This window comes from Mercenaria mercenaria, chromosome 18, assembly GCF_021730395.1.
Source record: "Mercenaria mercenaria strain notata chromosome 18, MADL_Memer_1, whole genome shotgun sequence".
NCBI classification, from domain to species: Eukaryota; Metazoa; Mollusca; class Bivalvia; order Venerida; family Veneridae; genus Mercenaria; species Mercenaria mercenaria.
The window spans coordinates 50,662,092-50,677,020 of NC_069378.1; the positions used below are offsets into that span (position 1 = coordinate 50,662,092).

General features: G+C 35.2%; 1 long non-coding RNA gene across 1 annotated transcript; it reads right to left on the reverse strand.

Moving 5' to 3' along the window:
- Window positions 1-2,861: 2,861 nt before the first annotated feature.
- On the reverse strand, window positions 2,862-11,642 carry LOC128550471 (uncharacterized). The gene is made up of 5 exons (XR_008368316.1): window positions 11,325-11,642; window positions 10,655-10,825; window positions 8,308-8,475; window positions 6,383-6,549; window positions 2,862-5,577 (listed from the first exon to the last, which is right to left on the reverse strand). It is a non-coding gene; the product is annotated as an uncharacterized LOC128550471 (long non-coding RNA).
- Between the last annotated feature and the right edge of the window lie 3,287 nt (window positions 11,643-14,929).

The window sequence follows — 14,929 nt, forward strand, 5'->3', positions numbered from 1 at the left end:
GCGGTTTGTCTCATATTTTTTTCGCATGCCCCCGTATCAATTAAATCAGGATCGCTCTGATAGCCATACATTATTATTTGCAAAATTAACATGAGTTTGCTATAGCGATTGTATTAGAAGATAACTTGTTGAGCTTAACGTCGCACTGATACAATCATAGGTAATACGGTTTTTCTCCATCTTTGATGGTGAAGGAAAATCCCAGGTGCCCCTCCGTGCATTATTTCATCGCGAGCGGGCACCTGGGTAGCACCACCGACCTTCCGTAAGCCAGCTGATTGGCTTCCTCACATTAAGAATTCAACACCAATGAGTCTCGAACTCATATCGACAAGTGATTTGAAGTCAGCGACCTTAACCACTTGGACATTGAGGCCCAAGTATTAGAAGAGATTTAGTGTTACATCATATAAAATGGCGAATAGTTTTACATGACTGGTTAATCTTATCTTTAACTTCTATATCAGAAGCATCAGGAATTAAATAGAAAGAAGCACATCAAAGCCCTTTTAGCACATGACTGATGTAGAGATGATCTGATAAGCGTATTAATCACTTTCCCACGGATTTGCATTAATTCATAAAAATGATTTTCGTTTCCGTATGCCGAGTCCATGCTTTTTTCTACGTTTTCCGGATAAAGGACATTACACCACTACTTGAGGTTTATCAAACGTGCAGAACTACCTTAAATTGGGAAACTTTAAGACAACACGGATTCCACTGCACCGACCTATATAGACTGTGTCGTTTGTATACACATGAAAATTGCTAGAGTCCAGAGATTGTACACTAAGTGAAACACTCCAGTGGAGTTGCTGTACCCTTTGCCATTGTTCAGAATTATTTCAGAGAATATTGCTGTCGTTGTCACTGATATTCAATACGCTATGAAAGCAACCTTATTTTCTGGAAGTATAAAATCATTTAATTCGGTGAAAGACTTATTACAGCATATTTTAAAGGGCACAACTAGGCAAGCTGAAAGAAAAAATAAAAATCTAGTCACTCCGTCCGTTTTAGCTCGTCTGATTTTTAAAAAAATATCTACGTGCTAATCGTCAGCGTCGGTGTTGCATAAAATTCTTGTTTAGGTCCTTTTTTTCAAAAATCAAAATAAATTTAGCATTGAACCTTTGCACACTTGTTAATAATCTTTGGGTAATGATATAGGCCAAGAACTATATCTCTGGGAAGAATTTTATCCACTATGTCCCTTTTTGTACTTAGAAAATTAAAATCTATTGATTATTTTTGTGTTTAGGTGCATTTTTTCTCAAAAACTATGAGCTACAGCTTTGAAACTTTGCACACTTGTTTATTATCATTAGATGAGTAGCAACCATATTCTAGCATGTATTTTGTCGGAATCACGGTCGTGGAATGAAGTATATTTGAATTGTTTGGTTAAACTTATGTTAAGGTCAACTTAATTTGAGTTTTTAAGAACACTGGCTTTGAAACTTTGCAGACTTGTTGCATTTTGTCTGAATTATGGCCTTATATGTCTGTAGGAAATTTGACCTTCTTTATATTTCGGTCCACTTTTTTGAATTCTAACAGCTATAGTTTTGAAACTTTGTACACTTGTTTATTATCATTAGATTGGTAAAAAGATCTAGGTCAAGATAAATAACTCTTTATTTTAGCATTTTGTCAAAATTTTGGACCTTTTTAACAACGGAGATGAATATTTCTTGCTTGTGTTTTGTTTAAGTTCACTTTCTTGAATACTTATTAATCTAATGGCCTTTACACCCAGGTTGCCTGTGTATCGTAACAGGTCTGACTGTAATATTAAGATATAATGTTTCAAACACAAATCCTTATTTTGCTGATATCAAATATGCTGTTGTAAGTGCTTTTTAAACGCCATTTAATCACAAGATAAAAATAAATCTATCTTAAATTATGCCCAGGGATACATTTGCATGCAAATAATAACAAATAACTAATCAATTTAGTTGGGATTTTACTATAATTTTACATCAATAAGCACAATCAAGTAAAGTAAATTTCGACAAAATTACCAAAGAAGTCATTACTTTTAAAGTTCTGACATGAAAAGAGAGATAACAAGAACAAAGACGGCACTTCGTGATGTTCTTGTCCATAATTAGATAATTAGGTAAGACTAGGACCTCCAAGTTCGGTGCTGTTTTATTAATAGTAAGTCATGTTCTACAAAAATAACACATTTTCCACGACACCTTATAACGATCGAATTCAAAAGATAACCACCATTGTAATACGAATTAAGGCATCGCCTAGCATGGGGTTTTATCTTTTATATATCCACTTACAAAGGAATATTTAACACTCAAAAGGAAGTGAAACTTCGCTCTAAACAGTGAAGTTTAAATTTAGTGTCACCGTACCTCTTACAGCGAATATCATACCTTGCAAAAGTTTCGGGAAGCCGTGACGGTGACGTCATTCACCGCGTTCTCGCACTGGCTTTAGGGTTTTATTTGCAAAGACTGTATAAGATTACCGGAAAAACATACAGTACTACGAAACAGCACGGAAATTCCGGATTGTCATTACGCAATCACTACCATGTATTTAAGACCAGCTTTGATTGATATGCCATGTAATGACTTATTAACAAATATTATTTAGTTTCTATAGTACACATGTAAGACTTAAAAGATATATTAAATATTTTTGTTTCTGTCGCTTGGAGTATTATGGTAACAGAACTGAAAATTTACAACAGAGTTTTAGCCTTACACACACATTGTTTTCAGCATTTTTTTCGAAACATTCTGTAAAATCTTTAGTAAAATAGCGAGATAGAAATACAGCATTTGACCTTTTCTGTTATTTTACGGAACTCCTATTGGGCGGTTGAACCGTCAATCCATCGATAGACACTTTAGTTCCCGATCAATAATTGGAAAATAATTTGGACCCTCGTAGTCACACTAGTTATTATGATTTCCTGTGGTAAGTAGATTATCTTTATTTCTTTTGAGTTGACTCAATATATCAAAGAAAATCGTCAACATCTAGAGAATACTTTGTCAATAGTTGTCGAACTTCATATCGCCAGTGCGTAACAAAATCTGGAACAGGTTTGAGAATGCAGAGTTCCGACAAGTCACTGGTTTTCCCACGGAAACATAATTGTGCACACCTTGTCGCAGATTTTGTTTTTCTATTGTTAAGAAAGAAATATTAAATATGTTGAGCTTTTCTGCAGATACACAGTTAGATATTATTAATGCATTCAACAATACATCACGCTAAATGGACAATGCTTTTTACACGGATAATCCGTTTAATGTTCAATTGTTGGATAATTTGTATCCCCAAAACGAACACACCGGATACTACTGCTTCATTATATATTCATATCTTTCTATTTATGACAATATAATTCAAAACAAAATTTATGACAACCATGATTTCAATTTAGTTTTGTAATTTTCCCCATTTTGGATGGTGATATACCGAATACAACATCTTATTGGATACATATTTCTCCGTTAATTCTGTATTAACGCAATCAATATATCATAAACTTCTTGAAAAAAGGTTACCGTTATGATAAATTACGTGCACATGTTGCACATGTTGCAAAATCATACTATTGTTGTTCAGATTCGATTTTAAAATTTGATAGTTATTTGAAGACACTTCTGCGAAACAGTATATCAAAACCCGAATGCTATATTTCAATGTGAAAGCTTTTGTTTCTTTGTAAAAGAATATTGACATACTGACTTACCTATTCAGTAAATATCGTACTACCATATGATGTCACTGTCAATTTATCGAATAAACAAAAGTATGATAGTTAGTATTTGTGCAAATGTAACGCAAGGATACAAGCATAAATATTTACCTTCAGTTCATATTCGAAGTTTAAACTTAATCAGTATCTCAGTGGCGTACATAGGAACGAACTCAACGATGCGAGGGGTGGGGGTGGGTGGGTAATAAGGGGGGGGGGGGAGCGGCCAGCTAACCCCACCCAGCTATTCCATGAAGATTTTCGGACAACCAAAAAATAAAAAAAAGGAAAAAAGGTCTTCCCACTTAATGTCAATAATCGGGTGAGAGAGGGGGCTTCCTGTCCCGCCCGCTCCCAGTCTTCTCGCTCCTAGGCCTCTGCATCTGTGAAACATATTTCATATTAATACTTATACGCATATATTTGCAAGAATATAACATACGAAAATACAGGAATGCAAACGTATTTATAACAACCAAATCATTTCTAAAGTGCATACATTATCACTCGTGTATGAAACTAGTTTCGAAATCTTATTAGTCACACAAATGTACAAATATACAGCTGCTAGTAAGTATTGTATAAGATCATATTCAAATGAAAATTTATTTAATATGCACATTTGAAACCTAACCCATATCCATACTATGAAACCTTAATCAAACAGGCAAACGTACAAAACAACTTACATTTAAACGCAACAGAAATGAATCGCGGATTACTAGTTCACATTTGGGTATGAAATATAATTGAGTGTTTATTTTTGTTTTACATTCATACCCAAATTTGATCTACTAAAGCGCTAGTTATATGTTATGTTTACAACTTTGTTTCCTCCGTTAGCAAACTGGTTTTATACCTCGTACTTTTCAGCAAAAATGGCATCCCGAGCTATATAAACGTCATAACTGAGCATTAAATGCATTTTTTCCAAGTGTAACCTCCCAACTCTTATGATAACGTGACGCAACGTATGTAAACAATAGAAGTCAATATGTCGTTGTGACTTGTTCATGCTTCCTTGACGTCATATCCATGTGAGTTCATTTGAAAAATAGACATAAGCACACATGATACATTGCATTTTTTTATTCTACATAAACTTTACAAATTCCAAGGGCTGCGTCACACATCAAGACCTTTTTCAAATGCCTGAAACCTATACCTATATTTTTCGGAGAACATTGTCTGTTTAAAAACAAATCAAAAGAAAAATGAAAATCATGTAAAGAAAGTGTTTCTTTTGTGTTATGACTAAAGTATAAATTAAGCATTTGATCCAATATCCAGGAAATGATTGAAAATGGTTGCATGAAGGTCTTGAAGGAGCAAAAAACAAATAATTATTCATCTATTATGACAGTCAAAACAGGCTTTACAGTTCAGTTATATATTGAGGAATTTACAAATATCACCCAGGGTATTTATACATTTATAATCTGGGATTACTAAAACTGCCGTGAAGAGTGACCTACCACTATTATGGAAATACCTTGGAATACCATGTACATATACATAATCATTTACGTTCAAGTGGAAGGTGCCGGCAGCGCTTAGAGAATAACTACTATAATCAAAGTCACGAGAGTCTTCTAAATCAGAATACAAATCAAGCTGATTTGAATTATTTATCCTTACATAGGCATGGATGTTATTTGTGCTCTCTCTTCTTTTTGTTAAAGTAACAGCAAAATGATAAATGCCAGGTATGTTGCAGGTGAACCTCCCTGTGCTGGTGTTGTATGCTCCACCACTGTTCAAGTACGTGTGAGGAAATTTAATGACAATGTATGAACTTTCTGTACTACTTCCGTAAGCGGTGAAGGCGACCCTTAAGTCTGTAATATAAAAAAAACACTTTTTAAACAATAGATAATCTATATTAACAGAAGACACTATATCATCGTTATTCCAATATGAAATAAAATGGTACTTTCTTCAAAGAAAAAGTTGTTTGGGTTGATCTGTTGGACAGTTTAACATTTCAGTCTACCCTCATGTGTCGTATACTTACTGAACATCCCTTTAAGTCGGGTGCTATTTATCACCGTGAGAAGATTGTATGGAACCGTTGTGTGATCAATGCATGTTTCCTTTGATACGGCGCGTGATAGGGCAGTAATAGCATGATTGTGTCAGTTACCATTTTGGATCCGAAGTGAACGGAGAAAGCGCAGAATTGAAATATTGATATTAATAATTTAATACTGTTTAAACTGGTGCAAATTAGGAAAAAGTTACCATTTCCGGTCTTAGTCAATGAGCGCTTTTGGATCGCGTATTACTTTTACCAATAAGCATTTACTTTCAAAACGTCGCCCCCATTTCAGTTGGAGGCGAAATTCAATTTACATGGTATTTAAATATATTTTCCCATTTGTTTACAATATTGTTCCATATATTTCACATACATCATACATGTTATCTAAAGGTGCTCCATGCCCTCGCGGGGCCTTCGGCCTAGCTAAGGCTTTCCGGGTATGAACAAAATCTGTTATTGGGAAGAAAATGGTGAAAGTCTAGCATACGCCTTAAATATATATTTAACTGTTTAACTCACAATCTCTATTTCTTTAATGAATAGGATGGAAAAATACAAACTATTTGACATGATTAAAAGCAATGATGATAAAATATTCTTACCTGGACACGTTTGTTCGTTGCAAATGCTAATTTTTGTCGGAGCACCATCGCAATATTTTCCTAGTAATGATGGCTTCGGATTTGTACAGGTTCGAGTCTGTGACCGTATCCCAACGCCACAAGTTACACTGCAAGAACCCCAACTGCTCCAGCTACCCAGGCACCATCTACAAAACAATAACCAAAGAGTAAGATATGATAGTTTCTAACAATTATGAAGGGTAAAAGATTTTGAATTAATATGTAAAATACAATAATATTTTACAAAGCTTATACTCGTACTTTTAAACTATTTCTCAATCTTTTCAAAAACATATGAGATGCAGTGACATTTAATTAGAAAATACCGAATGATAAATGTTTTCCATTTTAACAAGTTCTTTAAATATAACGTACAAAAGTCGTATTTAATTAATAAAAGTTTCGAATCCTTTCCAAATTGATGTACAATTTTCGATTTGTTTCCAAACTGTTGTAAAATTTTCGAAAATTTTCAAGATTAATGTTAAATTCTAAAAATTTAGAAAGTATTATCAGGTGTTACTAATCGTAAATAAATAGTAAAAACAAAATTGATCACCGTGTTCTGGACTGGGTTGATTTTACAACATTCCTATTAATGTGTAACATATATAGAAATGGTGTCCACTGCGTTAGATACGCACTAATATTTAACAATTATAGACACATTTACTGGATTAGAATTCATTTCAATCTTTACTTTTATTGACAATTCTGATATTCTGGCGCACAGCTGGTGTCATGTTCCTTTAAAATTGACGGGTTGTTGGTGTCCCTTTAAAACAGAATGGGTCATCTGTGCCCCTTTAGAAGTAAATGTGCCATACAGTCGACATCGTACTTGCGACCACCTCTATTAAGCGATTTTTATATTAAACGACCGGTCAAAATCCCTCCCGAAAGTTTTCAGTACATAAATTCGTTCCATTCAACGACTTTTTTATGAAACGACTAGCGACCACATTGATGTAGTCCCGACAGATAAAATATTTGACACAAGTATCTATTAAGCGACCGGGTACCAAAATTCTACCGGACATTTCTTCATCTGTGTAATTAAGGAGTACGTTTTGCATGTGACTGAATGTAATTAACCTTTGTATCAGTCGAACTGACAAACAATCTAGCCATAATTTTTACCGTTTGTGGACTTGGAAAAGTGTTCACGATGTTAAAACAGATTTTGAAAGCATACATGTATGTTCATAAAAATACAGTTACATTAACAGTTAAAATATTTGTTTTTTCATTTGACGGACCATTCCATTATTAGACCACTTCCTAGCAGTCCCTTGTGTGGTCTCTTAATACAATGTCGATTGTATATATTCCTTCAAAATTGGAGTCCATTTAAAACTGGATAGGTCGTTGATGGCTCTTTAAAAAGGAATAAATTATTGGTGTCTCTTGACAATAAATTGAATTGTTTGTGTCGGGTCGAAATTGAATGTATCCTCTAAAATACAATGGGTCGTCGGTGTCCCTTTGAAATAGAATTGGTCAGTGATAACCCTTTAAAATTGAATGGATCATTGGTGTACCTTTAAATCGGATTGTGTCTTTGGCGTCCCTTTAAAATAGAATACTAGTAGGTCATTTATATATTTTAATTTGAATTCGTCGGTGAAGTCCTTTTTGAATAGAAGTGGTCTTTGATTCGTATTTAAAAATGTTGATATAACTTTATAAAAGATTGGGTCGGTGTTGGCCCCTTTAGAACTGAATGGGTCGTTGTTGTCCCTTGACAAATGTGTCCTTGATATCCATTAAACATGAATGAGTCATTGATGTCCCTTAAGGTCTTGACAAGGTATTTTGCCCTTCTGACAAAAACAAAATGTCTGACGATCGACGAAAGTACAATATGAAATTATTAGAAGGATAAAACATGACACAAAACTCACCATTGCAGGCTTGCCTGTTACAGGCGCTAATTTGTACCGCGTTCCCATCGCATGTATTTCCTAGTAATGAAGGTTTCGGATTCGTGCATGTTCGACTCTGTGATCGTATTCCTCCGTCGCAAGTCGCAGTACAAGTACCCCAACCATTCCAGCTACTCCAACTACCATCTTCAACAAAAAGTCTGATTTGTAAGATTAACATTTGTTATCAATATTATGAAAGTAAAATGTTATTGATTAAATGTGAGGAATTTCTTTATATTAAATTCCCTTATCGTCTGTTTTGTCTTTCCATCCGTTAAAATATATAAAGGAAATGCGGGGGTTTAATCTTAAAATATTTTGATAATAAATGTTTTATCGTTGCGTTTTTCCATTTCCCACAACGCCCCACCCATTTTTCTACCCCATCCCCATCTTACACATTATTTTTATGTAATAGTTTGTGGTGTTTTGAAGCATCCCGTCTGCTTAATCTTTCCAGTACAGCTTCTGTTTGCAGCGGGCCTACCGTGCAATACATGGCTCTGACTGTGTTTGATGTGCCATGTGTTTTCGGGAAATATACCATTATCTTTTAAAAGCACTGACATCCAAATAGTACAAGAAAAAACTTTAAGATAATATTGTTAAACTTACCATCAAAGGAATTGCAAGCATTTATATCTTTTATTTACGGTTTCAGACTGTGCAAGTAGCTATTGTTGAATCTAATTTGCATTTAGTTACTTAGTTATCGCTTATTTTTCAAAGGAGTAACGAAACCTATTTGTAGAACGTGAATATGAAAGTGTAGTATTTTCGTTGGCTTAACCATATGTCAAGAAATCTCCGGATGTAACAATTAACAATGGCGACCTCAATCAGAAGTTCCAAGACTCGGCAAGATGACTGTAACGTGTATGTTTTAGGTTAAAAAGTGTTAATATTCTTCCACATAATTGTTTATAATTTCTGCCTTAGTTTCTTACTGCCCGACATCATGACATTGTTATTGTTGTGCCCCCACCCTCCATGCCCCCATGAGTGGTGGGGGCATATAGATTTGCTCTTGTCCTTCCGTCCGTCCATCCGTCCGAGAATGTTGTATCGCGCTTAGCTCCAAACGTTTTTGACTTAGAGTCACAAAACTTTACAGGAATGTTGGTCAGCATGTGTAGTTGTGCACCTGGGATTTCGCGTCCGGATACATTCAGTCGTGTTGGTGTTATGGTCCCTGACTTTGTAAAAATTGGTCATTTTAGTGTTGTGTCGCGCCTAGCTCCAAAAGTATTTCACGTAGAGTCACAAAACTTTACAGGAATGATGATCAGCATGTGTAGTTGTGCACATGGGGTTTCACGTCCGGATTTACTCAGTACTGTAGGAGTTATGGCCCCTGAGGAGTTAGTACAATATTGGTCAGTTTAATGTTGTGTCGCGCGTAGCTCCAAATGTATTTGACCTAGAGTCACCAAAGTTTACAGGAATGTTGGTCAGCATGTGCTGTTGTGCACTTGGGGTTTCGCGTCTGGATTCATTTAGTCATGTAGGAGTTATGGCCCCTGACTGAGTTAAAAATTGGTCATTTTAATGTTGTGTCGCGCGTAGTTCCAAAAGTATTTGACCTAGAGTCACCAAAGTTTATAGGAACGTTGGTCAGCATGTGCAGTTGTGCACCTGGGGTTTCGCGTCCGGATTCATTCAGTATTGTAGGAGTTATGGCCCTTAACCACTACACAAGACCAGACCAGGAACGGCGGGGGGGGGGGTGGAGGGGTGTTGGGGGGGGGGGGGGCACCTGTGTCCTATGGACACACATCTAGTTTCATGGACGAAAGTAGGTGATTTCATGGTAATTCCCATAGACATATTTGGAAGTACGCTTATTTTAACAATTTTCACTGTTTCAAAAGTGACCACGTACATGTGAAACGATTGTTTTCTGTAAGGAAATTAAATTGTTTTTTATTTGGAAAGTAGTTTTAAGAAGGCTTTAAAACTGAATGATTATATCTCATGAAAACACGTGAATTAGGGGTTGGAACACGGCGTTTTACGGTGTTGGGTGCCAACATCACACGAAACGGAACAGGATACCTAAGATGTCCATGTACTCCCAACCTTCATTAACTGAAAAGGTACATCTAACTTAGCTGTAGACAATGAAACACTTCGATTATGTAACGAAGTCGCTGTTACAGTCTAAAACTTATATAAGTCACATATTTTTATTTGTTTTCAGATGTCGGATTCTAGCTTCCTTCCACTTTTTTTCTGTAAGTATAGTTTTACCAACAATATCTCTTTACTCAAAAGTCATTTGGAAGCTATCTGTTTTTAAAACATAATCACAACTAGAGATTACCAGAACAAGCTCCTGGAAAACATATTTTGTCTTCTGTCGTTTCACCAAAACAATGATGTCCAGTACCACTAGGATATGGGTTGGTACACGACCTGTTACGGTGTTGGATGCCAACATCACAGGAAACGGAACAGGATGTCTATGATGTCCATTTGCTCCAACCTCCATTAACTGAAAAGGTACGTCCAACTTGGCTTTCACAATCATATTACCAACTAGTATTTTATAATTTGCCTCATTTGCAGCCGGGATGTTTTACTTAGTAAGCAGACTTTGGTGCCGTGTACCGGATATTTGCACTTGAAGTGATAAAAGACTGTGCAGTTACTACGTTAGCTATTACAACTGAATATATTAATCTGATATTTAAAAATAATTAGCTGAAAAGTCACCATATGACATATAACGTCAAACACAATAAATATGACATTGAATAAGGGGATTTATATTCAATACTGTATCACTTACCACTACTTTTTTTACAAAGTAAATAAAAAAGTAATCTTAGTACAAAAGGCTTAAACACTTTACAAAGAATATAGACCTGTATCAGCCTACGCACAGTAACTGTTTCCCTGAATTACGATGTTTACAGAGAACAAGAATTTAATGAACAAGTTATTGTTATTATTATTAAACTAAATCTATATTTTCTACCTTTTGTACTCACCCTGACTTTTCGGTAGGACAACGAAAACTGTCAACACTATGACTGCAATATACAGCAAAACAAGCATTACCAAAATTATAAAAATCATAGTTCTGTTCCAATTTTGTGTGTTTTCCTTGTCGTGTCGTTTGTTGTTGTTTGTTTTTCTGTTTAAGTTTAATTGCTCGTAATTCTCTTCGTCTCTTTCGGTTTGGTCCGTACACTTGGTTTCATCAGATTCAATCGTTGCCACAGTTACAGCTGTATTCTCGTACAAATGAGTTTTTCTGTGGCGTTTAGTATTAGAAGTGTCCTTACTTATTTCACTCAACTCCATTTTTGTTTGTTCAAGATACAGTATCATTTTGAATAGACATATAATTGATCAGATCAATTTGCACTTCCCTGTATTGAAATCTGTAATAACTCGGATCATTAAGAGATTTAATCACATAAACGCAATATTTATCAATGAGCACTATTTTGGTTTTACAGTTTATGAGTGTTAGTATGCAGTTTGAGCATTAGGTTAACTTCATTGTGAAATCACTTATAAAAATCTGATATAACGGACGTGTTTTGTGTTAATGTCGTTTGATTACCAGACTGCTTAAGCCAATACTTTTATGTAGTGCAAGTGATTTAGCTTCCTGTTCATATTACACATAAAATGCATTCTATTGTTTTAAAACAAAATGCATCCTATTGTTTTAAAACAATCTGTGAATGACTAATATATTGTTATTTGAACTCAATGTGTTGATAATGTCAAACGGAAACATTCCTAAAATCTCTTTACTAACGAAGTATTAATTCATCAATTTACTTTATTTAAATTCACTTTAAAAACTGAATGGGTTTATAGTAAAACACAAAGTAGCGGGTTCGTCAAATAACAATAAGGATCACAAAAATAAAAAAAGAAGCAGTTTTGCACCTAAGGAGTAGAAATTTTAATCTGCAAAATATAGAACTTTGAAAAAAATTGATCGAGGAAGGTGCTGGTTTGAAAATGAAAATAGAACGTTGTTAACGTAAGATACTGATACTGTACCGATTCTGCTTTAAATATTTATGCAGAGATTTTATTACGCATCAGCTATGTTAGTAACATATCCAAAGAATGGTATATACAAGAGTTGATCAAAATTTCGTGGACACCGTCGATATCAATATTAAAGATTATGGTATTGCTTTGAAATTTCACCATTTTGTAGAACAATATAAGTCAAACATGCAGGCAGTTTTATAACTGAACTTAATTGGCATATGACAGTTATGAATCACTATAGCAAGTAACTATTGCTCTTCCAATTGTCACCGACAATCGATTGTCGATTACTTAATAAACTAAAGTCGCCGACATCGATAACGAACTTGTATAATCGATTTTTTGACGCTTAGGCGAGTTTAAAGCCTCCTCGGGAGTAACGCGTCTTTTTGGTAGTATTCCTCTTTAGGTTCATCTCTTTTCCACTCTTCAAAACGGAGGCAAATGCTGCTTACGATCAAAATAATAATTCAAGCAAAGCTATATTCTCCTATCCAGGGAATACAAGTATGGAAGCAGTTTGGATCCTACAAGATATGTGAAGGTGCAGCAGTGAACAAAAATTACAAAAAAAATGCCACATTATACAGATACTTTCTAATTAGCCGCAATGATATCTGCATATAAGGGCTAAAACTTCACAGACATATTACATCACTCCTGCTAAAATGCTAATACAGTTTGTCAAGTGTGCTAATGGTTGGTAAGTTTCAGTAGGTTCAGTGTAAGAATCGGATTATTTTCCGAATTATTGTTCGGAAGGCCTTCCAATTATATCCGATTACCGATAATTGATTATCCTTATGCCGTCGGATTATCACTTCTAATAGGAGCCCCATGCAGCTAGACCACCGTAGCTCATATCTGTATATATTTATTGATAATGCAGACGCAAGCTTTAGACTTATTGTAGCATGTATCCGTATCTAACGGAAACGACGCCGACGTCATCACAAAAACGTGTTCATAACAGGAAGAAACAAGCGCTTGGAGTTGCTATCTTGCTTTGTTACCGATGTCAATTTTGACAGGAAAATGTGCGCCAGAATGTCGTACGATGTCTCTAGAGCAAAAGCAGTGACAGAGTTTTGTGTTAACTAGCTAATGATGTCACAACAGACAAAACCTAAAACACATGTACTCAATGCCTTTGCAGAAGACAGAGCAACAAGGGAAACACCCTTAATGGCCCGACGAAACAGGTCAGAAATAGTTCAGTCCCGGTGAGATTTAAGAACTACCTGTCACAGAGTCTTCCACCTGTTCCGACAGGAAAGCGTAACGTCCAGCTCTAAAAGGACTGAACACAAACATAGGGTGTGTCTCAAAACAGTTGGGTCAAAACATTTTTTAACAAAACGTTTAATAATTTTACTAAATACAATTGAAAAATTGCCACGACCCAAAATCTTATGAAGTTTGTAAACCACATTTCCATAAAAATCGCGTTTAGGTATACCTTCTCGCAAAAGTGTCTACTATTTGCTACCATATTTTAAAACCAAATCTGAATTACGATTATCATAGTAAAATTTAGCCAGGTATGTACGTAATTTATAACGGTAGCCTTGTTGAAGAAGCTTATTTGTAATATATTGATTACGCGCATTGAAAGCCTTAACATGACTACACTCTCTTGCAAACCGAATTAATTGGGAAATATATATCCTATAAGATGTTGCCTAGGGTACATCCCAATCAAGATGGGGGAAATTTACAATACTGAAATTAAAATCATCATTTTTTGTGATAAATTTTGATATGTATACAATTGTCATAAATAGAGAGATGTAAATCTAGAAAGGAAGCTGCAGCAGTATCCGAAATGTTAGTTTTATTTAACTGGAGCCCCCATGGAATAAATATTATCTACCAATAGAGCAAAAAAAACCGGATTATCCGTATTAAGAATATCATCAAAATAGCGTGATGTATTATTAAATGTAAAATGACGTCTGCCTGTGTGTTTTAAGAATGACCCAACATAAAATATCTTCATAACAATATAAAAAATTCTGCGACAAAATTTGTTGCAATGGAAATACCTTTTTTGTCTGAAAACAGTATTCCCAAACCTGACGTACCTATTGTTCAATAAAAAGGAAAAGGTCCAAAGGTCAACATAGCATAGATTTCACAATGCAACTAGTAAAAAAAGCTTTAACGAAATTGCAAGCGAGAAAAGTAGCATTTTCCCTGGCAAATTGTCTTTTGATTTTGTTTTGTTTGTTTTGGGTTTAACGCCGCTTTTCAACAGTATTTCAGTCATGTAACGACGGGCAGTTAACATAACCAGTGTTCCTGGACAAACATGTTCTTCACAAGTAACTGCCAACTTCCCCACTTTAATCAGAGGTGGAGGACTAATGATTTCAGACACAATGTCGTTTATAAAATAGTCACGGGGAACATACGCCCTGCCCGAGGATCGAATTCACGACCCCGCGATCCGTAGACCAACGCTCTTACCTACTGAGCTACGCGGGAGGCCGTTAGTTGTTCATATTAGTATGTGGTAATGTGCTATACAAAGTAGAAAAGTCGTATGTACTGACTGAAGACACCTTGTAATTAT